Source organism: Protopterus annectens, chromosome 2.part1 (genome assembly GCF_019279795.1).
Source record: "Protopterus annectens isolate FY-2018-M chromosome 2.part1, PAN1.0, whole genome shotgun sequence".
NCBI lineage: Eukaryota > Metazoa > Chordata > Ceratodontiformes > Protopteridae > Protopterus > Protopterus annectens.
In genome coordinates, this window is record NC_056729.1 from 1,137,809,028 (window position 1) to 1,137,835,719 (window position 26,692).

A 26,692-nucleotide genomic window follows, 5' to 3' on the forward strand; every position below is an offset into this window, starting at 1 on the left:
TCTGCTTCTCTTCAAAGAGAGGGTTTTGAGAAACATATCTGGGCTGCATGGTCCCATCTTAAGTGAACATGGAGAATCACATAGCAGTACTGCCTTCAAGGGGCCAGGGCAGTCCATGACGCATTGTGCAATTTACAGTTTGCAGGCCATGCAGGAAGTATATCTGTTACACAATCATAACTTACAGATCATGTCTGGATCTCACAACATTTCTAGACAACAGACTTGGTCAAGGTCAGCTTGGTGGTAGACTAATGGTAAAAGGCAACATGGTGGTATTCTGAAGCTGTCTGAGAACAACTGCAAATCTAAACCAATTTCTTATAGCCATAAGCAACACCATCAATCACACAGACACAAACTGGACTCTCAGACAGATACTTTGAGGAAATTATACCAAATGTAAAATTGCCATAGTATATATCATATGACCAGCAACACTACCCATTTTTGAAAATATTCTGTAACAAATATTAGGTCATTCATATCAAACTACATTATGGTTGAAGAGTTATCTTGCCAATTGATTCTTTACAGTGATAGGACATAACTATCATTTGGAAACAGACTTACTGCCCAGGAGAGTACCCTAAATATCTATATTAGGCCTCTTATTCTTTTCACAATACACAAACAAATTGCATGGGGTCCTACCATTCATATGTTTTGCATTGTGTGCTGATGACATCATCTTAACTTAAGAAATCAGAGCTTCTCAGTTTATATCTTCCAAACTGCAGCAATAGTTTAACTCGGTCTGGAAGTGGTACATTGAAAACAAACTAAAAATCATTAGAAAAAATGTCAGTTATGAGTTTTGGTACAGCTAAAGATTTAGGAAAAATTCAACAAATAAGTGTTACTGACTCCAGAGGAATCCCGCTGTCTAACAGAATGGAACAAAGATACGTGACAACATACTCACATTTCAAAACCATACTAAGCTAATAATCACGTAAGTCCAACTGCAGTTTAAAGCGGTTTATAATATAGAGGACCATCGAGCAACAGACATCGGTTTGTTAATTTCCAGATTAAAATATATTCTACCTGTAATGGTTTTCCCTGTCACCCTACAGCACTCACTTATTACAAATTGCTGAAAACAGATCTTGAAATTAACACGATTCTCTAGTAATAGAGAGCAACACTGTTTAGCCACACAAAAAGCCAGCTGGCTTTCTGCTACTGACAGGGCTGATTACTTGTTAAATTCAATAACATTCAAACTGCTTAAAGACAGATATTCTCCCTACATGTCTCTCAACAGTCCAGATAATCCATATTTGTGCCTCATATTTTGGTCTGTTCTGCATAAAATTTGTGATTTCTGTCAAATCACTGATTATTGAAGTCAGTAAACAATGACACATGTTTGAGTTTCAGACTTTATATCCTTTAGAAAGTACATGCTATCATAAAATCTGTTATTCTAGCAGCTTTCAATGTTTCTAAGAGGAATATTTAAACTCTGTCCCTTTTTTTTGGGCCTTTACCCCCCCCCCCATTATTTTAGGTTTTGCTCAGATTTGTTGCGCTAAGAGGTTGAGAGGTAAGTCTCCCTCACTTGCTCACAAATGCAGGCTGCTGGAATCAATATATTCCTTAACTGAATCTCATCACAGGTGCAGCTAGCCATTATTTTACCCACTCATGTCTCCTGATCTCTCGCTTCTTCACCCCAAAAAAGCTCTTCTACTTAAAGGTGGAGAGCAACAAATTGCTGTTCTGCATAAGTGAAGAACAACAATAAAAAAAAGGAAACAAAATCTCTTCCCTTCTTTTAAAATGTAGCAAACTGCTTGCTACATTTGTAGTAAATAATTGCTATAGTTCTACCACCCACAGAGCATGACAGTGATCAGTTCTGACCGCACCCCATAGCACTTTGTATTTGCATCCAGGACAGCTGCCTCCCTCACCCCACTGTAGTATGCTACTGATTCTCCTTAATGGCTTGTAAAAGATCTTTCACCAGACTAGCCTACCTAGTGAAATTATGGCAACACAAACTCTAGAGCTTTTAAAGGAATAAGACTGTCATCTAAAGAAAGAGTTCAAAAGTACAAGCTCTCAAGATTTAGGTAAGTTAGTAAACAGTTCACTTTAACAACAAAACTCTTGGCTCATGCTAATAATAATTTATCGGTACCTTTTCTTTCTGCAGTGATAACATTCCATTAAATCAGCATTCCATTCTGATAAGATTGTAATGTACAACTATAAAATTATAAAGCATTTCAGTGAGTCAAAAGACCAGTATAGTCATATTACATATATGCTATACTCCTTGTATCTTAATTTTTTCATGTTTTGGAGAACACCTGTATGTTACACACCTTCTTCATTTTATATTTCTGCTATGTATGCTGACTGCTCTGATAGGCAGTGACTGTCTGTGTGGGAACTTCCTGACTGGTCTGTTTGCTATTCAAAGCATCTATCAGAAAAAGGCAACAACAAGCCTACGTGGGACAAGACTGTGGATGACCAAAGAGCCTGTGGCCTGCTTCTCATCTTGGGATTGGTTCTACTGTTTTGCCTCTGGTAAGAAAAGAAGCAAAGGAGCATTGCATTCCTGAAGTATGAAGCTGTGGTGAGACTAGCACTAGTAGTAGCCAGGTAGTAGCCAATTAGGTGAATAACCACAATTCATCATTCATGACAAAGCTATTTCTTTCTTTTCGGTAAGTGCTGCTTGATTAGCTGCTGTCTAACCTAATTTCAGAATAACTCCATAACTACTTCATTCATAAATCATCAGGGTCTACTTTAGTAGTTTCCACTCAAGTGTTTAGCAGTGCTCTGCACAGATGCAGTAACTTTGAGCTGACATTTTTCCTGTATAAGCGCCCTGGAAATTTCACAAATACCTACTTGCACAAAGGGCAACTAGTTTGCATTGACAAGCACTGGCCCCTGAGTTGAAAACCAGAGATATTATCTTATAGTCCCACTGCAACCATCTAATCAATTAAAGAAGACCTGTTGCCATTGATATGAACATTCCCACTCTGTTACCATCTTGGTGGATATGGGCATCTTGAGGCAATGTAGAAATTGTTCATGTTTACTGACAACCAGCTAATTATCAAACTGATAAGATGTGCAAGAGATTTATTTACACAATGTCACTGGAGGCAAAGATCTCATATAAAATCACTCCTAATGTCATTTAGATTGCCAGTAATACACACATTGCACCCATCACACACAATGCAAAGCATACACATAGGCCCACATATGCTGAGGCCCTTAAATGTAACCTTTCTACATCCCAAAGTCTTTCAAAATGAAGTACATATAACAAATGCCCTCAGCAGCCCCAACTGCACACTTTCAAACAACACATATGTCAACACATACAGCCACATCTCATAGACCCTGTACTTCTAAATCCATAAGGTACGCCACCATACAACCAACATTCTGGTCATTGGAGACTCCATTGTGAAACACACTGTCCCTCCCACCAGGCTAAGTAAGGAGAAAATCATGGTTAGTTGCTTATCAGGGGCCAGGATCTGCCACATTATGCATATACTCAGATCTTTTGACCACAAGTACCAGTCTTAGTCCATATGGGTGTAAATGAGGTGAGACATACCTCCCTAGGCTATTTGAAGAGATACACTATGGAGCTCTCAGAATATGTGTCCCAGGTTAGTATGAGCCTAGCATTGAGCATCATTTTATCCTCTCCAATGATGAGTCCATAATGTGATCAAAAGATAAATGACTTTAATAAATGGCTTAGTTTCTGGTGTTATCCTAAGGGGTGCAATATTTGTCAGCATGGAAGGAGACAGTTAACAGACCACACTGCTTTACCAGGGATGTTCTGTACTTTTCTGCTCTAGGCTTTCAAATATTAGCTAAACATTACTTATAGAATAATTCTAGACTAACTGTCCTGAAGGGCCATTTTAAGAATAGTTAATATCCTGAAATCAGAATCAAATTCTATCCCTTGTATCTAGAAGGTGGAGACTATAGCCATTATGCAAACCCCACTCCACTACATTGTTTTCGCCCAAAGTGTCTTTTTTAGACAGTGACAAATTGAAAGTATTTCTGACACAGCAAATCAAAACCAAGAAAATCTAAAGGCATTACTATTCAGTACTAGGAATCTAAACAATAAACTCCATGCCTGACAAGTACTCCTCACCATAGAGAATGCTGGAATCTGTTCGTTACTGAGACATAGTTTAAAGCTGTGAGAAGCACACTATCAGTGTAAGGCTATAAAGCCTTCCACACATCTTGACCAACTACTACACAGATAGAGACTAAAGGTGGAGGTATCTCACTTGACATCAAAATTAAATATACCTCGAGGCTGGTCAAACAGGGCAAAGCACTTGAGCTTCTCCATGTTCAAATCACCTTTGGTAAAAATCCCATACCAGTTCCTTTCATGCTATAGCTCCCACTCTTATGACCCTGAATACCACTAACATGTATTTAAGCTTACTGGAAACACTCTCCATCCAAAACAATACCATATTTATGGGTGACTTTAATTGCCACACTATTAACTGGGAATCATATATGACATCATATGTGCAGGCATAGAGATTCCTTGATTTTGTAAATGCAAACTCCCTGGACCAGATTGTTAATACGCTGGCCAGGAGCGCAAATATTTTGGATATGGTTCTCATTAATACAGGAAAGTGCTACACAATTCCTAGTGTAAAATATTCTCTGGGAAGGTCAGACCACAAAACATCTGCTTTGAAGAAAAATAAAACCTGGAACCACAGCTAGCCCTGGAATGTTCAGGAACTACTCTAAGGCTGACTTCCTACTATTAAGTGATAACCTGGCAAAATTTCAAGCCCTGATAAAACTTGAGAACACTGCTGCCTGTATAGAACTATTCACAGAAATCCTATACAAGCATGTTAATAGCTGTATAGAGGCAGCTGTACCCACCAGGAATAAGTACATAATTAACTCAAAAAACAAGCCACACTGGAGGAAACACAGGTATAAGAAAAGGAAGAAAATCATAGCAAAAATTAGAGTTGAGCAGGATAAAAGCATTCTTATCAAGCTAAACAAGCAACTCTGAGGACAAATAACATGTACCAAAGCCAAACTGAAGGTAACTTTGACCTCCCAGGCCAAGGACAACCACAAGGCATTCTTTAACTATGTCCACAACTTGAAAGGCAATAAACAATTATGTGCAGAGCTCATTGTAAAAGGAGCCACCTATAGTGAGCCAGAAGATATAGCAAACCTACTAACAGATAAATGTAGCTCTGACTTTACTCCCTCTCTCCTCCTCATCCTTCCCTCAGTAAATACCATCAAATATACCTCCCCCTGCTATCACTAAGGAACAAATTGTCAATGGTCTCTCTTTGACCAAGAACACTGCATCAATGGGTTAAATGTGCCTTCTAAATAGCATGAAACATGACCTATCAGGCCCTCCAGAGCCACTATTTAACAGTAGCCAGCAAAAACACTTCCTGTCTCATGGATGAAGAACAGTAAGAACAGTAACAGTCATCCCTCTGCATAATGGTGGCACATCTACAGACCCTGGAAACCACACTAGTTTCATATGCAAAGCCATAGAAAGAATTATCATGGAAATGATCACTAATGGCATAGAAAACCTCCATACACTGGACCCAACCCAGTTTGGTTTCATCAATGGCAGGTCATGCCTACTTAAATTGGTGGACTTCTTTGAGAAGGTCAGCAATGCAATGGATGAGAGCAAAATGGTTCAAACCACCTACTTTGAGCTGGCCAAGGCATTTGACACAATACCCCACTGAGGTATCATTGATAAACTCAAGAGAGTAGGTATAACCCCTTAAGTCTTCCTGGTGGATAGCCAGCTGACTCACAGACAGGACCCATGAAGTTAGAACTGGGGAGTCCACCTGTACAAAGAGGGCAGTCAAAAGCCTAGTCCCCAGAGATTGATCATGGGACTGCTCCTTTTTGGCATTTACTTCTCTATAGTCAAGGCAAATGTCAAGGGCATCTGGCTGACTAAATTTGCAGATGATTGCAAATTAGAAGCAGTCACAGAATCACCCACTGACACTAATTTTCTCCAGGGAAGGGCTGACATAGAATTAACTAATTAAGTAGTGCAGTGGTGCACTGGTAGCATTGTTGCCTGACAGCTACAGGTTCATTGGTTTGATTCTTGACTGGGATGCCTTCTATGTGGTGTCTGCATGTTCTCACATCATACAAAGACATATGCCTGGAGTGTCTCTCCCTGGGCCTCTGCTGAAACTTGGCTTTGCAGGGAAGTAAATAGTGTGGGAAGAAATAGCCAGGGAATTGTTATGGCTAGGCTTGTATAGGCCCTAGGGCCGATAGCCTAGTACCAACCTATGAACTTGTATCAGAGCCATAGACTAAAACTAAATGACAAGAAATGCATAACACAATCATTTGCGGAGTCATCCCAGTAGTCGGGACTTGGGGACAAGTAGATAGTAATTAATCTTTGACCATCATGTGTCTATAGTAATGAGGAAATCCTTTTATATTGTGCAGTTTATAAACAAAGGTACAAATCTAGGTCCAAGGAGATCATTGTGTCACTATATTCAGCATTCATCTGACCTATCATTGAGTACAATACCCCCTTTAATATGTACCTTACCAGGCACTTCTAACAACTGAAACTTTCACAGAGGTTCCTCACTAAAAGAATAACTAATTAAAATTAATTAATAACTACCTAGAAGGCATAAGTAACATGTCCTTTGCAGACTGCCTCAAAGCCCTATCTCTGTATTGTGTCTCATACAAGCTGTTGACGGGAGATCTATGCCTGGCATACAAGGCATTGCCAGACCCACCAACATGGACCTCCTGCATATCTGCAAAACAAACATCACCAGAATTACCCATTTTAAAGACATGAACCTTGCCTGTGATTTAAATGAGATTTGCTGGAGAGAAAGGTATGTGTCACAGAGACTACCCCATCTCTGGAACAGGCTCTTCATCCATGTGAAGCAGAGTTCCTCCCCATCCCAGTTCAAGTGTAACTTGGAGAATTGGATGGGAACAAGAAATTCATCCCTGTTGGCATTTGTATCTCTAATGGACACAGGCAGTCTGTAAATGGTTCATGTCTCAGGCCCCTGGTTACACTTTAGCAAGGATACCAGTACTTTTCAGAGATTTGGGGTACATGGCTAGGCTTAAAAAGACCCTAATGGTTGTTAGGCTAGTACACACCTATGAACCTATGGACCTATGTATGTCTGCTTACTAAGTTTAAGATTTGTCTACATATACCTATTGTACAATTGCCTTGACAATGTGGCTTGGGTTCTGGCTGAAAGGGTCTCATTCCAGCCCACTCATCTAGTTAACAAAACAAATAAACAAATAAAATGCATCATGTTAATAGTGTTAGCAGAAAAAGTAGTGAATGACTGTGCAGTTTTACAACTTGTAAAACTAAAATTGATTTAGTAAAAGGGTAATTAAGAAATGGAATAATATTACAATTTGCATTCAACAAGCAGTCACAGGAGTGAGCTTTACTCATCGGTTACTGTATAGCAGTTAGGGTATGTTGCATTCTTAGAGGAGGTAACAGTGAACCTTCTGAGGATATTTTATTCTGAATTAATGACATATATTCTAGTGTGATATCATATATGAAATGATATAATAATAGTGATATGTGTTATTTGATATAATAAGGTGATATATTTAGTTAGTTAGTTGGTTGTGTACTTATTTACTTATGTATGCATGTATATATGTATGTATATATGTATGTTTGAATGTATTTATTTGTTTGTTTTTGTTTACTCATAAAGTCTAGCTAAGTAAGATAGTTTGTGACTTTACATTATAGACAAGCTCACTAGCCTGAACATAAACCCCTACATCACGAGATGGGTTGCCAAGCTAAATGCCAAACAGTGTATAGTCATCCCCTTTGGAAAAAACAAAGTACCCACAAACTACCACATAGGTGGTAGCCCCCTAAATACAGAAGACATAACAGGGGATCTGGGGACCCTAGTAGATAGTAACCACTCCTTTGATAATCGCATTGCCAAAGTGGTTAGAAAATCCTTCTATGTGACCCACCTAATCACAAAAGGGTTTGCATCCAGAGCGAAAGATGTCATTGGGCCCCTCTATGCATCATTCATCAGACCCATCATAGAGTACAATGCCCCATTTGGGATGTACCTTACAAGCCACCTGCAACATCTGGAAAGACCACAGAAGTACCTCACCAAGAGGATCACTGGCCTCAAGCAGATGCCCTATGCAGCTCGACTGAAGAAACTCTAGCTGAACTTGGTTGCATACCGCCTACTCAGAGGTGATCTCTGCCTGACATACAAGGCCATGTCCAACCCAGAATTGATGGCAATGCTCCACCTAAAGAAAACCATATCCCCTCGAGCCACACGCTCCAGGGATCTAAACCTCACCACAACAATAAATAGGACGTGCTGGAGGGATAGATTCCTGTCCCAGAGACTTCACATGCTCTGGAACAAGATTCCAATCTACATTAGGCAGAGCTCCTCGCTAACCCTCTTCAAGATAAACCTTGACGAGTGGATGGGAAACAGAAGGTTTACATCAGGGATCCCTTCAATGGCTCTGCTGGACAGAGACACAGGGAACTAATCTAAGGGGGAGGCAAAAGCCAACACATTCCAGCTAGGCTTATAAATGCCTCCGGGCAGATAGCCTAGTACCTACCTATGAACCTATGAGGAAAAATTAGATAGGTCTGCTCCCCCTAACCACTTGTATTCAGCATCTGAAATGACTAGAGAACTATATTCTTACACTGCTGGCAAGTCCGAGGCCTTGCAGGATCTTGAAAGTTTGGTATGATGCAAAGTCCAAAAAGCTTTAGAAGTATCAAAGGTGAGTACACCTACAAGGCTGCCACAGTTTAGTTGGTTGTAGACATGGTCAACAACATGCCAGTCCAAGGCCTTGAAAGCTCTTGAAAGGCTGGTGTGATGCAAAGTCTGAAATGCTTTAGAGGTATCAAAGGTGAGTACACCTACAAGGTTGCCACAGTTTAGTTTTTTGCAGACATGGTCAACAACATGCAAGAGGGTTGTACAAATGCTGACAATTAACACAGAGGACTAATCCTATGACTTGTTAATGAGATGCTTTCTGTTCTAAAGGGTAAATGGTTTGAATCGTTCCACCTTCATTTGAACCTTGAGCAAGTCACTTAATCAAACAATGCTTTGGGGCAATTGGGAATTTGGGCTAGGTTCCTTAATGGTCTCCTGGACTGTATGTTTAGTAACTATCTATTAGCCTATGTTTTTATCTACACATATGCTGGGAAAAAGAAATTAGTTTTGATTTAGATGCAGCAACATCTATCAGTACACACATTTTTCTAGGAATTTTAAGATAGGTAACATGCATGTCGATGACCATTCATTTTTTTTTTTATTATTTTTAAGAAAGAAGGACAACATTTATGCAGTGACATGATGAGTGTATCTTTCTAAGCTGGTGAGACATAGCCCTCTTTGACAGAATGGTTCAAAAGGAAGCATACTGGATGATCAATGGACCCAAGCTTCAGACTTAGGTATGAATAAGTGCTTGTACACTATCGTTGAAAGCAGTATGAGAAGAACTATATGCATAGCCACAGCTGGTGAGACACCATCATGTTCATTTTCAGAGTCTTGAAGATGCAGTACAAATTGCTCAGCTTTCTCAGTGACACACTGAGATGAGTAAGGGATGGTACCAGTCTGTGACCAGCAAGGGAAAGCTGATCAACAATCTTTTAAGACCTCTTAGTCTGTAAAATCATTGCTCAGGAGGAATTCCCTTAATCTACTGTAACAATTTAAATATTTTTGTTCCCTGGTTTCAATAATAGTCCATATGTATCTATTTCCATCTCTGCTAAACATGTGTCTCTTAGTCAACTGCCACAACTTGACACACCCATTAACTCATTAACACCTAGTCTGAAAGGAATGTCACACCTTCTGACAAACGTAAATGTCCAGACTGGACATCTTTTTTCTATGTGGAGCCTTTCTCCCTGGGCCTCGGCTGAAAAAGGACATGTCCAGTCAGACTATCTCTGTAAACAAATGTAAATACATTTTGCCTGAGCTAAATTCCTGTTAATGCAGTTTTGCAACCTACCTGCAAGCAAAGGTAAGTATCTAAAAAAAATTATAAAAGTTAAACAAAATAAAATGCTCTAGCATAGATTCCTTTTTACAGTGGTGACATTAGATGTCAGCCAACCATAATGGTGTTTTATATTGAACAAGTAATTAAACAATACATACATGTTATTGTCTAATTACTTGTTCAGTGTAAAACAAGTAATTAGACAATACACAAATGTTATTATTATAATTATAGAAACAATTATTAATATATATTTAGCCATAGTAGAGAGACATTGGCTATCACTGTAATTTCTATTCATAATGGTGTTCAATTTGTGTAAAACAGTTTTCTAGATGTTAATCCATTTTTGAGATATTTTCATAATTATGATTTGTATGAATACATGCATATATAATGGACAAATCATGCATATATCTACAAACCAGTGCTAGTTAGACTCCAAGTATATATCAGACTTTTTCCAGCATTGTGTATGCTTTCATTTGATATCATGGAGTACCATGTAAACACATTCTCCTTCAAGTTATAATATAATTATTAACATGGTATATATTTGTAATAGTACTGGAAAAGAGCTGACATTTTCTCTGGTACCAAGTACCCCATTTATCAGAGGAGTCATTCCTGATCCCTCTGGTGAATAACCATGTAAAATTATGTTTCACAATGCATCCAGGTAAAGATTGCCTGTGATATTTACAGAAATACAATAGATGTGCATATATGAATATTTTATTACTAAAAATATAAATATCTTCCAATTGGTAATATGCAATAAACAGGTATCAGAGACAACTTCTACAACATAAAGTAAGCTTTCATTTGATACTATGAAGTACTAAATGTACTCTGTCTGGTCAAGTTACTAATAAAAATATTAACATGGCACATGTTCAGAATTTGGCATTAAAGAAATCATACTTTTTTGTTTCCTGACCACTGTATTTGGGTCAGCAGCCATTCCTGACCGGTGTGCTGAGCTGTTATGTGAGATGCGTTTCCACCTTGCTAATATGTGAACACTACCCGAGATATTTACATAAAATATGCAAACATATACATATTTATTACTAAAGAAACATAAATATCTACAGAGTGTTATAGATAGGTACTAGATAGTGACAGCTATTCCACAACTTCTCTAGCATTATGTAAGGTTCATCTGGTACCGTGAACTATGTCATAAACTCCTTCTGGGTCAAGCTAGTAACATAAATATTAGAATTGGCTTTTGGTTCCAACTGCATGCAGTAGTTGCACAGTATAGTCTTCTACAGCTTGGCTTAGAATATCCAACCTGAAATCCCATTCCTACTTCCCAGCAAATCAGACTAAGACATCTAAAACAAAAACACACCTTGAAAAACTCAGTGTCCTCTGTAATTTTCTGTATGGAAGTATATTAGATTCTATAATAGTCTCACTAAATTGGCTCAAAGTAACTCGGTGAATGTTTCTAAATCACATGCCATTTAACATAATGCCAATATAATTCCTGTATGCACTAGCATGCAGTTGGAATTGATGACCATTTCCTTTCAGTGTAACAATGATTTTAATTTCTACAATTTCAGTCTTTTCTGTGCACTATGGAAATTGTGTACATCCCCTCGCTTAATTTTAGTTGTCTACCATATACAAGGTAATAGCAGAACTAACTGGCTGATAGCTAACTCCATAGATTGTTTTCTTTACTGGGCCTGAACTTCAGAGGGGCTAAAATAGATTATAATTTGCCTTTTAATTCAAGTTTAGTAACACAGACCTTCCCAAAAAACTCAAAGCATTAGATAATGAAAGAGGACCATTCTTAAATTACCAAACTCCCAAGCATTAGTGTACTTGCATTCAGTTCCAACTGCGTGCAGCAGCTGCACAGTATACTTTTCCTCAGCTTGGCTTAGGTAAATAAAACTAAGAAATTGTGTAAACTTTTGTACTACCAATAGCTGTCTACTGCATACTATAACTTGATACAGCTGTTAATAAACAGCACTGCCAGCTTGTATAAATGCCATCGCGACCATGATACTTGATAAATTGGTAGATGCCTGTAAGTGATTACAGTTGAGTATAGTCAGTTGTATGCATGTTCTTTTCAAATTTTACTCCATAGACTATTTACTTTATTGAGCCTGGACTAAAGAGGGTACTAACTTGCTCTGTTCACTGTCATTCCACTTGGGCTTTAAACTCTAGCCTACCCTACCCACAATTCTCTTCCATCCCTCTACATCTACACTTATACTAGACATATCCCCTCCCACTTGCTCAACTCCAGTCATAAAACAGCAAGGTCAAATGTTACTACCCACTCACAAAACCCAAACTATTTTTTTATCCTTCCCCACACTTACATCATACATACCAAATCCCTTATCATCTTGCTGCATCTCGTTTACCTCGAGCAAAAATTAGTATAAACAAAATACCAGTTACTATTATAGGTGCAATAATTCCACAAACAGTAGTTACCTTAACAAATAAATTCTGCACAAAGCACCTTTAACCAAGTCCAACTCTTAAGTGTCCTTAAATATCAAACATCATGCATATCCAAATAATGGAACTCCTTCCCCTTCTCCTTCTAGCACACTTAACTTACTGCCACATTCCCTAGATCCCAAATACTTAAACAAAATATCCATGCTTCCACTGTCAGTACTACATGCAGCACATTCCCAATGTCCCATAATCGTTATAACATGTCGTTCATCCACCTCTTTAAAACCAAAGTTTTAAACCTTTAATACTTAAGCCTAACCATTAACCTGTCCAAAATACCAACATCAAGACAAAGCACTAATATTTTTTCCCAACACTGGCTAACTACTTTGCAACTCTGTGGAGATGTTCATATCAACCCATGACCCACTATCACAGTCAACCCAAAAACAACCCTAAAATCTGTGTTACCATATCCCATCTTGCTAATCGACAAAGCAAAAGCACACTAGCATTTGTCAACATCAGCCTAAGAAGTATTTGAAATGAAGTAACAGAACGTCATGTATTTATATCACATCATAATCCAGATATACTTAAAATTACTGAAGTCTGGCTTAAACCCGCAATCAAAGATACATAATTACTTTGGTTAGGATACAGTATACTTAGAAAAGACAGACAAACAAAAAAAAAACAGGAAGGTTAGCTATCATTTACCCTAGCTCCCTGCTAATAAATCAATATCAGCAGCAGGTACCATTATTTAACAATGCTAAGATCCTCATTTCTTTAATGAATCTGAACCCATTTAAAATTAGATGCATCGTAGCTCCGTATAATACCCCCAGGAAATTATACTGCCACCACTGAAGGCATACTATCCTGGGCATCTAGTACTATTCCTCATCAAACCATTATTCTTGGAGACGTACGTATTGATTGGACCCAGACTGTAACATTCCTGCTTTCTCCATCAATCTCTATAACTTTTCCCAACTTACTGACAGTCCAACTAGATAAAATAAAAGGACAAACAATTTTGGATTTGAAACTGTATATAAGAAAGTTGAATTTAACAGTTTGGTTTGTCAGTACAAAATCTTCAGAAGAAAATATATGAAATTCTCAAAAGGTCCAGTACTTTTAAACTACCATTAAATGGTACACTTTGCTAGTTTGAACAATTATGTGACAGGGATATTCAGAAAGCTATTGAAGGAACTGGTAAAATAAATTATTTTAATGTGAGTCCTGACAAAAGGAAATTGTTATGGGACATTGTGAATGACAAAAAATTAAGAATTATGAAACTTGATAAAGGGAGTGAGGGTGATTATGGACACTGTGGACTATAACAACAGAATGAATGCCCTGTTATTAACAGATGCTTATGTGGAGATTTCAAGGAATGAATTGCATATTGCTTATAGTATAATCAGTGTTGAACTATATGATATGTTATTACAGCACCACATTACTGAAGATGAATACAATTTTTATACAATAAGTGGCCAGTAACAGCTGGGATTTTTGGTATTCCCAAAATCCAGAAAAATGAATGTAACCCACCCTTCAGACCTATTGCGGATGGTAATAGGAGTAAAATCTTTTATATGGCTAAATTTATTGACAATTGGTTAAAGCAGTCTATGGCTTCATTACCACAGATTTGTCTGCATTCTTGGGATTTTTTGGATAAATTATCCAAAGTATCATTTAGTAGGGACAGTTTGTTGGTCACAATAGATGTTTGCGATTTATATTCAGTAATACCCCAAGAAGAGGGGTTAAGGTGGTTTGAGGATATTTTGGGTGATATTTGATTAGGTTCACAAGATCTTATTAATGTATTAGTTAGTCTCATGGATATCGTACTTACTAACAATTTTTTTTCTTTTTTGAAGGCCAATTATTCAAACAAGCTAATGGAGTTGCAATGGGGGCAGCATGTGCCAGCAGTTTTGCTATTTGGTCATGGCCTACTGGGAAAGGAATTTTGTGTTTAATATCCCTTTTAACAATTGTTTTTTCTTCTATACCAGCTTTCTGGATGATATACGTATTGTGTGAATGACAAGGAGAGTAAATTGATTGCATTTTTAAATTATATTAATATAACAACATCTTTTTGAAGATTTTTTAATTCTTTCTATCAGGATAGCATGGTCTTTTTAGATGTGACAATTATTAAAGACTATAAGAGAAAATGTTTTGTATCTAATGTATATCATAAACCCACATTTCCCAACAGTTATCTACATTTTCAAAGTTGTCATCCCAAATTTCACAAAAAAATCAGTGGTAAAAGGCCAACTAGTGAGACTTGCTAGGATGGTATCTAAGGATGATTTATTTTTAGCTGAATGTGACAAACTGTTGAACAGATTTGCATTTCTGATATTTATAAAATGTTTTATGAACAAAAACATGTTAGGGAATGTAGAAAATGGCACAATCTAAGCAAAGAAGAAGTTAAATCAATGCATGACTTAGGGAATAATGAATTTATAGTAATTCGACCAGCAGACAAGAGAGGGCAAACAGTTATTATGAACAGAATTGATTATGACAGCATTATGTCTGATGTTAGATAATACTGTATTTTATCAAATGATTACATCTATACAAAGTAAAAATATGATTTTGAATGTTGAGAAAGAAATTAGATACCTAGAAGAACTTGAAATTTGTGACCATGATATGATTAGATATTTTTTTAACTCAGAACCCACTATTCCTAAAATACAGGGTTTACCCAAACTTCATAAAAAATCTACCAGACCACCCATGAGGCCCATTGTGGCTGGGAAGAATTGATGCATGGAGCCAGCATCTATTTTTATTGAGAAAAATTTGAGACCAATAATTAATAGGTCAAAGTATATTTTAAAAGACACTGAGCACTTTCTTAGAGATTTGTTTGATTTTACTGATGAGGGATGTTTGTCTGAAGAATATTGGTTTGTGACGATGGATGTTGTATCATTATTTACAGTTATACCAAATGATATTGGTATTAGAAATGTGAGACATCTATTAGAAATGAATGATGAGTTTAATAGTCAGAAAAATAGAGCTGATACAGAGATTACTGAAACTTGTTCTTGAGAATAATATTTTTGTTTTTAGGGAGAAGATCTATTGGCAGAAAAATGGGGTTGCAATGGGCACCCCATGTGCCAATAGTTATGCTAATGCTGTCATGTTCAAATGGGAAATGGAACATATCATAGGAGGTAAATATGATGAAATGGTTATGTTCTATAGGAGATTTGTGGATGATCTCTTCCTTTTATGGAGAGGGACTGTCCATCAATTGAATGAATTTTTGGAATTTATTAATAATTCTACAGGTTTTCTTAAGTTTACTATGGATTATTCACAATCAGGTATTAGTTTTTTAGATGTTTATGTAGAAAAGGATAGTGTAGGTAAAATTAGTACAACAATTTATAGGAAAACTTGTCATGCTAATAAGTTATTGAGCAGAGATAGCATGCACCCTAATTTTATATTGAGAAACATAGCTCAAAATCAATTCTTAAGAGCATCAAGACTGAGTGTTAAGAAGAATGACTATGAAAATCAATTAGAACTGACAGGGAAAGAACTGTTAGAGAGAGGGTACGATGAGAAAATGGTCATGAAAAATATGGAAGAAGTTGTGAGAACAAGAGAAACTAAGGCCAAACCATACTTCTCTAAGAAAGCTGTAAATAGAAAGGAACATCTAGGAAATGACAAACTAAGAATGTGTTTAAGTTACTCCAGAGATGTTAAAATATACACTGATATTATTAATAAACACTGGAATATATTGACCACAGATGGTCAAATTAAAGAGCTGGTTGGAATGAATCCACAGTTCTCTTTTAAAAATAAAAAGTGTTTAAAAAGAAGATTATGTATAGATAGAGAATTAAAGTCGAATGTTGATACAGGGGCAAAGAATACCACACCATGTGGAAAATCTCATTTTTTGTAATTCTATTTCTAAGGAGACACATTTCAAACACCCTGACACTGGTGAGATTTTTGTTTTGAGAGTCAGTGCAAGATGTGATACTTCACATGTTGTTTATTTAGCTACGTGCCAAATATGCAATAAATTTTATATAGAGAAGACGGATCGCCCCCTTAGAGATAGAATCAGGGAGCATGTATATCACATAAAGAAGAAAAATAGTTTTAATGCATTGGCGAAGCATGTAGCAGCTACAAATGAACAGCATTCATTTAAATTTCTTGTTTTAGGAAGAACCTATATTGATGTTAGGGGAGGTGATATTAAGGCCAGGACTGAGGAAAAAGAAGCAGAGTGGATAGTAAGACTCAGAGCAAATTCAGGTCATGGTCTGAATGATTCTGTACCCACGAGACTTGTGCTGAAGAAAAGACCTTTGAATAGATGAAGTACGATGATATGTGCATTTTTAAGATTTTGAGTGTAAGTAGCTACATAGTTTTAAATGTTTTTAAGATGCTGTTTGATGTTATTTGTGTGTATGGTTTTAAATTTTATGCACCAGAGTCATGTGACTGTTTCTAGGGCTATATAAGGTGTATCTTTTACTTGATGTTATACACCTGAAGAAGCAACTTGTGAAAGTGCTCGTGTACCATTAAAGCTTTGTTATACTGGATTTCAGATTTTTGGTCTTATTTTTTGGAGCTTGAAGAAAATTGGCTATTTTGGATACATTCTGTTGAATGTATTCAAATTTGTTGAACTGTAGCCATTCCTTTGCAGTCTTTTTCTTCATTATTTGTAAACTGTTGAATATGTTTATTAGGCGAGGGTACCCTATGGATTTTTTTAACACCTATAAAGGTGAAGTGGTAGATAAAAGAAGTAAAAAAATGTATTGTCCCCTATTGAACCAATTGGCCAATTTTGGTCATGGGGGAAGAGTTGGTGACAATAATTCTGTAGTACCAGTGAGGAAAGATTTTTCAAAACCATGTGTGTTGACATTTACAGTTGACTCCTATAATATAAGAAGTATTATTAAGGATAATTAGTTTGTTATTTCATCTAATACACATTTACACAAGCTATTAGGGGACGGTCCTGAGATAGTTTATAGGAAAAATACTTGTTTCAAGGATTTAATGGAAAGATGTTCCAATTATAAATAAAGGGGTGGAAGTATTAGGTCTAAACTTGGTATGTTTAAATGTAGCCACTGTAATGTGCGCAAATACATTTTGGTGGGCTAATTAGTCACCCTTAAGGCCCAATTAGTGATACTAACTAAAAGATGTTACAACTGTGATACCAAATTGACAATTTATACAGTCTGTTGACAGTTGTGCCCTGCTTTTTATATTGGTAAAACTATCAGAAAGGTAAAGGATAGAATTTATGAACATGAGAGGGACATCAAAAAGGGTAGGGAAACCAATGCACCTTTTAGACATATTAGGGACCACCCATCTCACTATTTTAGATATAAGATTGTCGAACAGTTAAAACAAGATGTGGGTGGTAGAATTATAGAGGACCGCTTATTAGAAAACTTATGTGGCAACTGGGGTTAAACACAAAAGTTGCTCCGGGTCTTAATGAAGCTTGTTCTGTTGTTCCAGTACTTAAACTTAAAAGTTTGGATTGCTGCCAACAAATATATACAGTTTTATACATATTTTTATATACTTATTATCTTTACATTTCAAGTATTTTTGCATGATTTCATTTAACACTATAAGAGAAATTTTGTGCATGGGTTTTAAATTTTAATTAGTGGTTGGGTCATGTGATTTTAAAGGTGTATTTAAGTGAGTTGATTAATTTTCACAGTAGTTCTGATGAAGTCCCTTTTGAGGTGAAAGTGCTTAACTGCTGGTGTTATTTTCAATAAAGTGCAGTTGTGGTTCATCTGGTCTGCCTTTCTGGTTCTTGGAGGATTTAGTTGAGTGGTTCCAGTTTGCGATCTGTACAAATCAGTTTGATATACAAATGACATATAATTATTTACAAAATTCCAGCTAGCTGTGCTAACATAAGTTATACATCCCCTGTCCTACTTCCCCTGGCATGGCTGGCAATACCTCCTATCATCATACATATTAAAATTCCTTTCCCTTGACAAAGCCATTAGCAAATTTAACATAATCATTAACCATCTGAATCAACATGCTTCCCTAAGGAGAAAAAGACATGAAATGATGCCACACTCTGGCTATCCTACGCAACTTATGAAGAATAGGGACAAAGACTCAGAAAATGTTCATTAAGTACAAACAGTTAAAAAGGTTAAATATAATGTCACGCTGAGCAAAAAACATTACTGACACAAAGACTATTGTGGAAATCAGTCCAAAACCTAATTAACCCAGGCCACAGTGCACAACCAGACCTTTTCACACAGCTCATACCAGTAACCAATTTCAACAACTATTTCCTACAAGCTGTAACATCACTAATTAAAGACAGCAACAACCCTAGTCTCAACCCAATTTCCAGCCCAACCCCAATTCAGTGCAATTCACTTTCAAACCCATCTCCAGGTCCATCATAAAACAACATCTACTAAAATGAAAACCCTACAGAATATTTGAAATGAGCAGCAAAATCCATAGCATACCCCATAACTATTTTAATTAATAGATGCATTATTGAATATCAACTCCCTAACCTCAGAAAAAACACATACAATCCCTGTATACAAAGGATGTACACCCAGTGATTATTCCAACTGTAGACCTATTGCTGTTCTGTCTCCAGTTTCCAATATCATTGGGAAGTGCATTCACTCACAGTTACTTCCCCACCTAATCACTAACAATCTACTCTCCCCCACATAGTACAGGTTTTGATCCAAATATAGGCACCACCACAGCCTTGCTTTACTTTGCTGACAGAATCAACAAAATAAAAACTCTGTTATTCTATTCATTATTTCTTGAATTATCAAAAGCATTTGACACTGTCTCACATAAATTTTCCACTTTAGGTCTTTCATCCACCTCCATATCATGGTTTTATAAGTACTTAAATAATGATGCCAAGCAGTTAAATGGCAGCATGGATATTCCTTATTTCTACCTGTAATACAAGGGGTGTCAGAGAGGTCCATCCTAGGGCCACTCCTTTCCAATATATGAATAAATGACGTACATTCTGCTGCCAAACATGCCACTCTCATACAATGTGCATGTGATTCTACCCTCATCTGCACAGCCCCCAACCTACAAAAATTACAAGAAATAATGCAAGATTCCTCCACTTCTAATGAATTACAGTTGGATGACTTACATCTTCTGCTACATCCTAAAAAGAATAAACCACTGTTATTTGCTCCAAAAACTATGACCTAAAATAAAACTCTCCTAAAAACACCTCACTAAGTAACACATACACTGAACATGTCAACTATGCAGAATTACCAGGCATAACAACTGACAATAATATAAAGTCTGACATTCTTTTCCAAACAGAAGTCAAAAAGACCCAACAAAAGCTCAGCCTACTAACTAGAGTTAAGCCATTTCTCACCAACAATACTAGAGCTACTTACACCTAAAACCTATCTTCTACTAACCTTTTTATACGTCCCTCCTCTTTTTACAAATTTACAAGCTAGTATACAATCAAAACTTGAACAGTGCTACAAAAAATAGCCCATTTTGCTGCTAACATCCCTTACAGAACTCACCAGTGTCAGGCTTTTAAACATCTTAACTAGACTGAACTCCCACATTACTTGCACCAGAGTCAACAACTAATCATTCACTCCCTAACTTAGACCACCCAGGAAAAATCCTGCACTCAAAGACACAATTCTACAACATCATCCCAAAAGAAGCCTCCTCTCCAAAAATAAACTCTTGGTCTCCATAACCAAATCCTTCAATTAAGCAGGAGTCTCCTTCTATTTGAAATCTGTATCTAAGCTTTGGAATGCCCTGAAATCCACAATCAAACAGTTTGAAAACCATAGCACTTTCAAAACTCATCTAAGAGAGCATCTGCTAACACTATGTGTCTGTGTAACCTCCTGCTAAACCACTTTAAATCCCTTTATCTTCTGTCTCAGTTAACTCGTCACCCTTTCCTTTTCCAGTCTTTACATCAGATATAATATTCAGGTTTTTTTACTATTAATCCCCCCAAATAAAAATCTGCTCTGCATGTACTTTTTTTACTTTTCCTGCCCATATAAATACTACGACTTCTGTCAACATGCTAATAAATTTACCAATGTACTGTATATGTAAATACTGTCCTCTGAACCGTGAGCATGTTTGTTTCTTTGTTTTTTACCATGTACTGCTCAACTGTAACTATGTTGTATTGTTCTGTACTAAATGCAATTATAAAAATTGTAATGTAATTCGCAGATGTTTTCTTAATAGGTATCCACTGTAAAAAGGCTTTGTGCCCAGTCAGACTTCCCCTGTAAACAAATGTAAAATAATTAAATGCCACGTATTTATAATTGGCAACAACAGTCACATAGATAATCACTTAGTGACCACTGCATTTGGATCAGCAGACACTTCTGGGTCATGTGTAGATATGCCTTACTGTGTGGATATTGGCTGAGATATTTACATAAGTTATGCAAGTATGCATACTTATCATATGTATTGCTTAACAAGTATAACTATGTATAAAGTGGTGGTGAAAGACTCCAAAAAGCAATGAGTAGTTTCCCCGCATTATATAAGCTTTCCTAACTATGGAGTACCACATAAATTCATTGCAAGGCAACCTAGCAATGCATGTATTAATATAAGACGTTCATAATTTTAAATTAAAACAAAACACGTCACCTCAGTTGCTATCTATTTTTTGTTTCAAGGAATTCCTTCTATTTTGTGCTCAATATGCCAATGCAGTGCTGCTAAACTAATCTCAAGAACACACTGCTTAAGATATCGGTATAAATATGACAATTTAGCATATTTTAGTGACAAGCATATATCGCTAAACATTGAGGTACTTAGACATCATGTCTAACTGTGCCAAAATTAATAAACAAATGCATAAGTAACAGTCACAACAATAAATTCCCTCTGTTTATAGATGTATGGATGGTGTAGTGGTGCAGTGGTAGTGTTGTTGTCTCACAGCAAGAGGTTCTCCAGTTTGATTCTCAGCTGAGGTGCCTTCTGTGTGGAGTCTGCATGTCCTCCCTTATTCATGTGGGTTTCCTCCTGGTGCTCCGGTTTCCTCCTATGTTACAAAGACATGTCTGGAGTGTTTCTCCCTGGGCCTCTGCTGAAAATTGGCTTTGTTCCAAGTCGGAGTTTCCCAGTAAACAAATGTTAAATAAATAAATAACCACACATACAAACACTGAAACCTATTTTCATCTGGACTGCCATTAACTGAAGATATCAGCTCTGTTGTTTCACTATAACTAGCTCTAGCTAGATAACTAGCTATCTTTAGCATCAAAAGCATTCAATCGTCATGCTTACATAGTTTTAAAGTTCACTGAAATATTTGCTCAATTATTATTTTTTTTGTAATCTGCCAACAATTATTTGCAAACTGTCCTCTGTCCCTGATTTCACAGAGCATCTCTGATTTTGCCTCATAAAATTTTGGATTTTCTTATAAATCACTGAAGATCATAGTCAGTCAAAAATGTCAGTCATTGCAGCTGTATACCTTTTTACTCTTTGTAAAATACATATTGATGCAAAGCCTGACTTTTTTCATTTTTATATTAAATTAAGTTTTATTTAAACATTATCAGTCATTATTTTGACTTTGTCCAGAATTACTGAGCAGTTAAGTAGAGAAGTATACAGACTTTGGACCAGCGCGTATATAAATGGTAGAGAAATTGTCTGACAGAAAATTCTGCCAGGTGTATAATGAGCTGCACAGATCTTTGAAGGATTAGGCAATCACTTGGCAAGCTGTTCAGGCCCATGTGTAACTCACAACAAAACACACAGAAATGAAAAAACAAAGCCCAGCCATTAGGTGGAAAGGAGGTGTTGCATAAAATATGGAAATGGGAAAAATGGAAAAGACATTTATATTGCTTTAATTATTTGACTGCTTTCAGCTTGCAGTCAAATTGGCACTGGGAGATTAACCAGATACTGTCTAGAAAAGATAACAAAAAATGTCGAACACTGAAAATATTCCTATGATAACAGCCTTTTTTATATGCAGTACAGTCATGGAATTTACCAACCATGACTGAACATCTTTGACTAGATTCTGCAGTATTTCTCACTCCTAAATTATAGAATGCTTATAAATGCACAAGATTCGTTGCACAGTTGTAAATTTTATTGCAGTTGCTATGAAGAAATGGCAAACCACTTTGCAGTCAACCATAAAAAAGGACAAATTGCTATCCAGGGTGTGAAAATCCACTGTGGAATATTTCATGGTGATTTTTTTGTCACCATTACTGTTTTGTCTAGCTCTCAATCCATTAAGCTGTTTACTCAAAAGCCTATGTTATGGTTTCAGTCTGATGCCAAGAAAATTATCAAGTTAAAGGATATCTCATCTACTTTTTGTAGGTGATGTAAAACTGTGTAGTTGTAGTGCATCAGATAAACACCTGGAAGAGCAGTTAAAAGGTGTTAAAACCTTCTGAGATAGTACAGGAATGCACTTTGTCTACATAAATGTGCAAAAGTAACATTTGAAAGAGAAAAATTGAAGAATTGAGACAATATAAGTCTCAGGGCTGAATGTGATATAAAAGATTTGCAACAAGAATGAGGGAACAGATATCTTGGTATAGTTGAAGGGGTGGCACTACAGCATGAATTATGGAAACAAAGCTCAGTAAGGAATATTTTATGAGACTAAAATTAATAATTCAAGCTGATTTGACAACTCGGAATTAAGTTCAAGGTATAAATCTGCTTGCACTTCCTGTTTTAATTTGCAGCTTTAAGATTATTGATTGGCCATGTAAGGAGATGGATAAGCTTAATAGAAAAACAAGAAAACTGCTTCATGCTCATCAAATGTTATACGAGAACTAACGTTTGCCAAGATTATATATCCCTCGGTCTAAAGGATGCATGGGTCTCCTTGAAATTGACTATAGATATAGGTCAGTGATTGTGGGATTGCTCACATATTTATTGACATCATCAGATCCAAACTTATTGAAAGTTCTAAAACATGAACAAAATAAGTCTAAGATTACCTCTTTGCTTGGGTTATCAGAATCCTTTAAGAAATAAGCAGGCTTAGAAATGCATCCAAATGTAGATAAAAAGCAGATGGTAACAGGAACATGCAAATAAGGAAAATAAAGAACACCAAAGAACAGGAGCAGGAGAAAAGGTTCATAGGTTCATAGATAGGTACTAGGCTATTGGCCGTAGGGCGTATACAAGCCTAGCCAAAAAGGTACCCTGGCTTTCGCCACCCAAGAAAATTATTTTCCTGTGCACCTGTCAAGCAGAACCACAGAAGTGATCCCCGGGGTGAATTTCCTATTACCCATCCAGTTATAAAGGTAAAAGAAAAGATAAATAGAAAGATCAGAATTATAGCAAGAAGTACAGAGATTTAGTGTAACAACCTCATGTTAACCAGGGTTTGATATACAAATGTATGAGGTGAGATGAACTTACATCAAATAATGAAAGGTTAATATTGGTAGTTCAAGACAGTGGATTACATACTAAATGGTTCTCAAAAAAATCCAGATAGGATATACAGACAAATGAAGGCTTTCCATTACAGAACTTGGCACATATTGTTGCAGATTATAATACACTCATGGCTGTAGGTTTACACATTGAAAGATGTAAAGATGTGGCAAGTTTGTTACACTACATATTTTATAAACATTACAACACAGATGCAGCTAAGAGACATTGGAAACATGAACCTCAAATAATTGTTGAAAAAGATGAAGTAATGATTACATTGGGTCACCCCATGCCAGCAGCTAAGAAAGTAGAAGCAAACAGAATGGATATTGTAGCTCAAAAGAAAAAGACATAAATAGTACTGATTATTGAAATTGCCATACTTAGTGACTACAGTGTCTTAAAATGAAATACATTTGCAGAATATCAAGACTTTTATGCAGAAACTAGAGCAATGTGAAATAATAATACAGAGAAAGTTCCAGCTGTAGTAGGAGTAACTGGGCTAATAAAAAGAATGGTCATATATATTTAGATAAGCTACAAATAAAAGTAACTCCTTATGCACTGCAAAAAGAGATAGTTCTGGATGCAATGTAGGTGCTGAGAAGAGCATTGATATCAAATGTCAAAGACTGAAGCAAATCTTATTTCATGAATTTTAATTATGCTCTGAATTAGCAGTGGGGTCCATTCCTGTCAACATAAGAAAAAGCCTAAGAATTTTGAGAAATTAAACCAGGAGGATAGCTACATTTAAAGTTGGAATTACCTCTTATGAACTGAAGGCAAGAAATGGAGAGTTGTTGTTACATGACATGCACTGTAAGCTCAGAAATGACAAATACAGAAATGACACTCAAGGAACAGAAGAGTTAATAATGTAAGCTTAAATTACCTTGGCAAAACATCTGATTATTCCAGTTTTAAACCATAGACTTTTCAAGTGAATCCTCAGACCGTTCTCAACTGTAATAAGCTTTGGTCCTACTAAACAAAATCTGTAGGTTTAATTTTTATGTCCCCTATCATGATGGGAGGTATTGCCAGCAATGCCAGGAGAAGTAGGGCAGTGGATGTGTAACATATGCCAGCATAGCTAGCTGGAGTTTTATAAAGAATTATATGCCATATGTATATCAAACTGATTTGTACAGGTGCTGTGTTGAAAATATATTTTTAAAGCTACGTGTGTTAAAAATGTACCTGCAGTGGGTCCTACTGGACAGAAAAGAAATACACCTGTATGTCAAACTGTATTTTAACTGTTGAAATGAATATACTGCAACAGAGGATACTGGAAGATAAGAGGTTAGTCTCAGTCCAGCTAACTTTCAAAAATAGTCTGAAATTAAATTACCTAGTTTAGGCCATAAAGATTGCATCTTACAGTTCTGAGTGCAGCCAGAGACAAAATGCCTGTGAAAACCAGGACTAGGAATCCTACTGTATTGTCCTTAGGGATGAACTAATTGCTATCCTAGAAAGGTGGAAGTTTTTAAATGGTTTTATACCTTCAAGATGCTATAACACATCTTAGCAAAGCTGTATATGTGTGTATGGTAACAAATATGTGCTAGATTCTGGTTCAGTTTCTAGTAAAGGAGGTATTGTGAGAACCAGAGTCAGACGACCCAATGTATGTGATATCATTCTGTAATCCAGCACTGAAACAATATTTTAATACTAGATGAAATGGAAGTCTCACAGCAGTCTATTTTTGAAACCTGACAAAGAAGGACCACTCATTTACTTAATTTTGTCTACCTCTAGTAAATAAAAAATAGTAATGTTTTAGATCAGTCAGGAAAATATAGTGAGATTAGTTGAGTACTGTTTTTTCTGTATATCTGTCAATATATCCATCTGTGTTATTTTTAATATTTCCTCTGATTGAAACTCTAGTGTTTATTGTAAATAGATATTTAGTATTCTCATGTTCTTTTATTTATTATTAAATATATTTAAACTTTTCATTGTAGCTGGTCTTTTAAAGAATGTTTTAACCTTTGAGAGCACTTATATTTATTTGCTGACACTGTGGCCACTCCTGAAATTCTTGCTGCATTGATCAAACACTACCATTTGTGGATTCCGGCGTGTAGCTCGCGAGACATATGCATGCGAGCTACATCGCCGAAACCAAACGGCTGCATCAGCACTTCGCGAGTGAAGTGACTTACAGCTCTGGCGATAAGCTATGGACGGGCAGCTGCAGCCATACGGGCTGTGTAACGCATTCCTTCTTCTCGTGCAATGAATGCATTTATTTAATTATTTATTTATTTTGTTGTCAACATGTCAACAAAATAAATAAATAATTGAATAAATGCATTCCTTGCACGAGAAGAAGGAATGCGTTACACAGCCCGTACGGCTGCAGCTGCCCGTCCATAGCTTATCGTTGCAGCGGCTGTGCTTTTCAGTCACTTCGACTCACGCGGCGCTGATGCAGTTATTTCGGCGATGTAGCTCGCAGGCATAT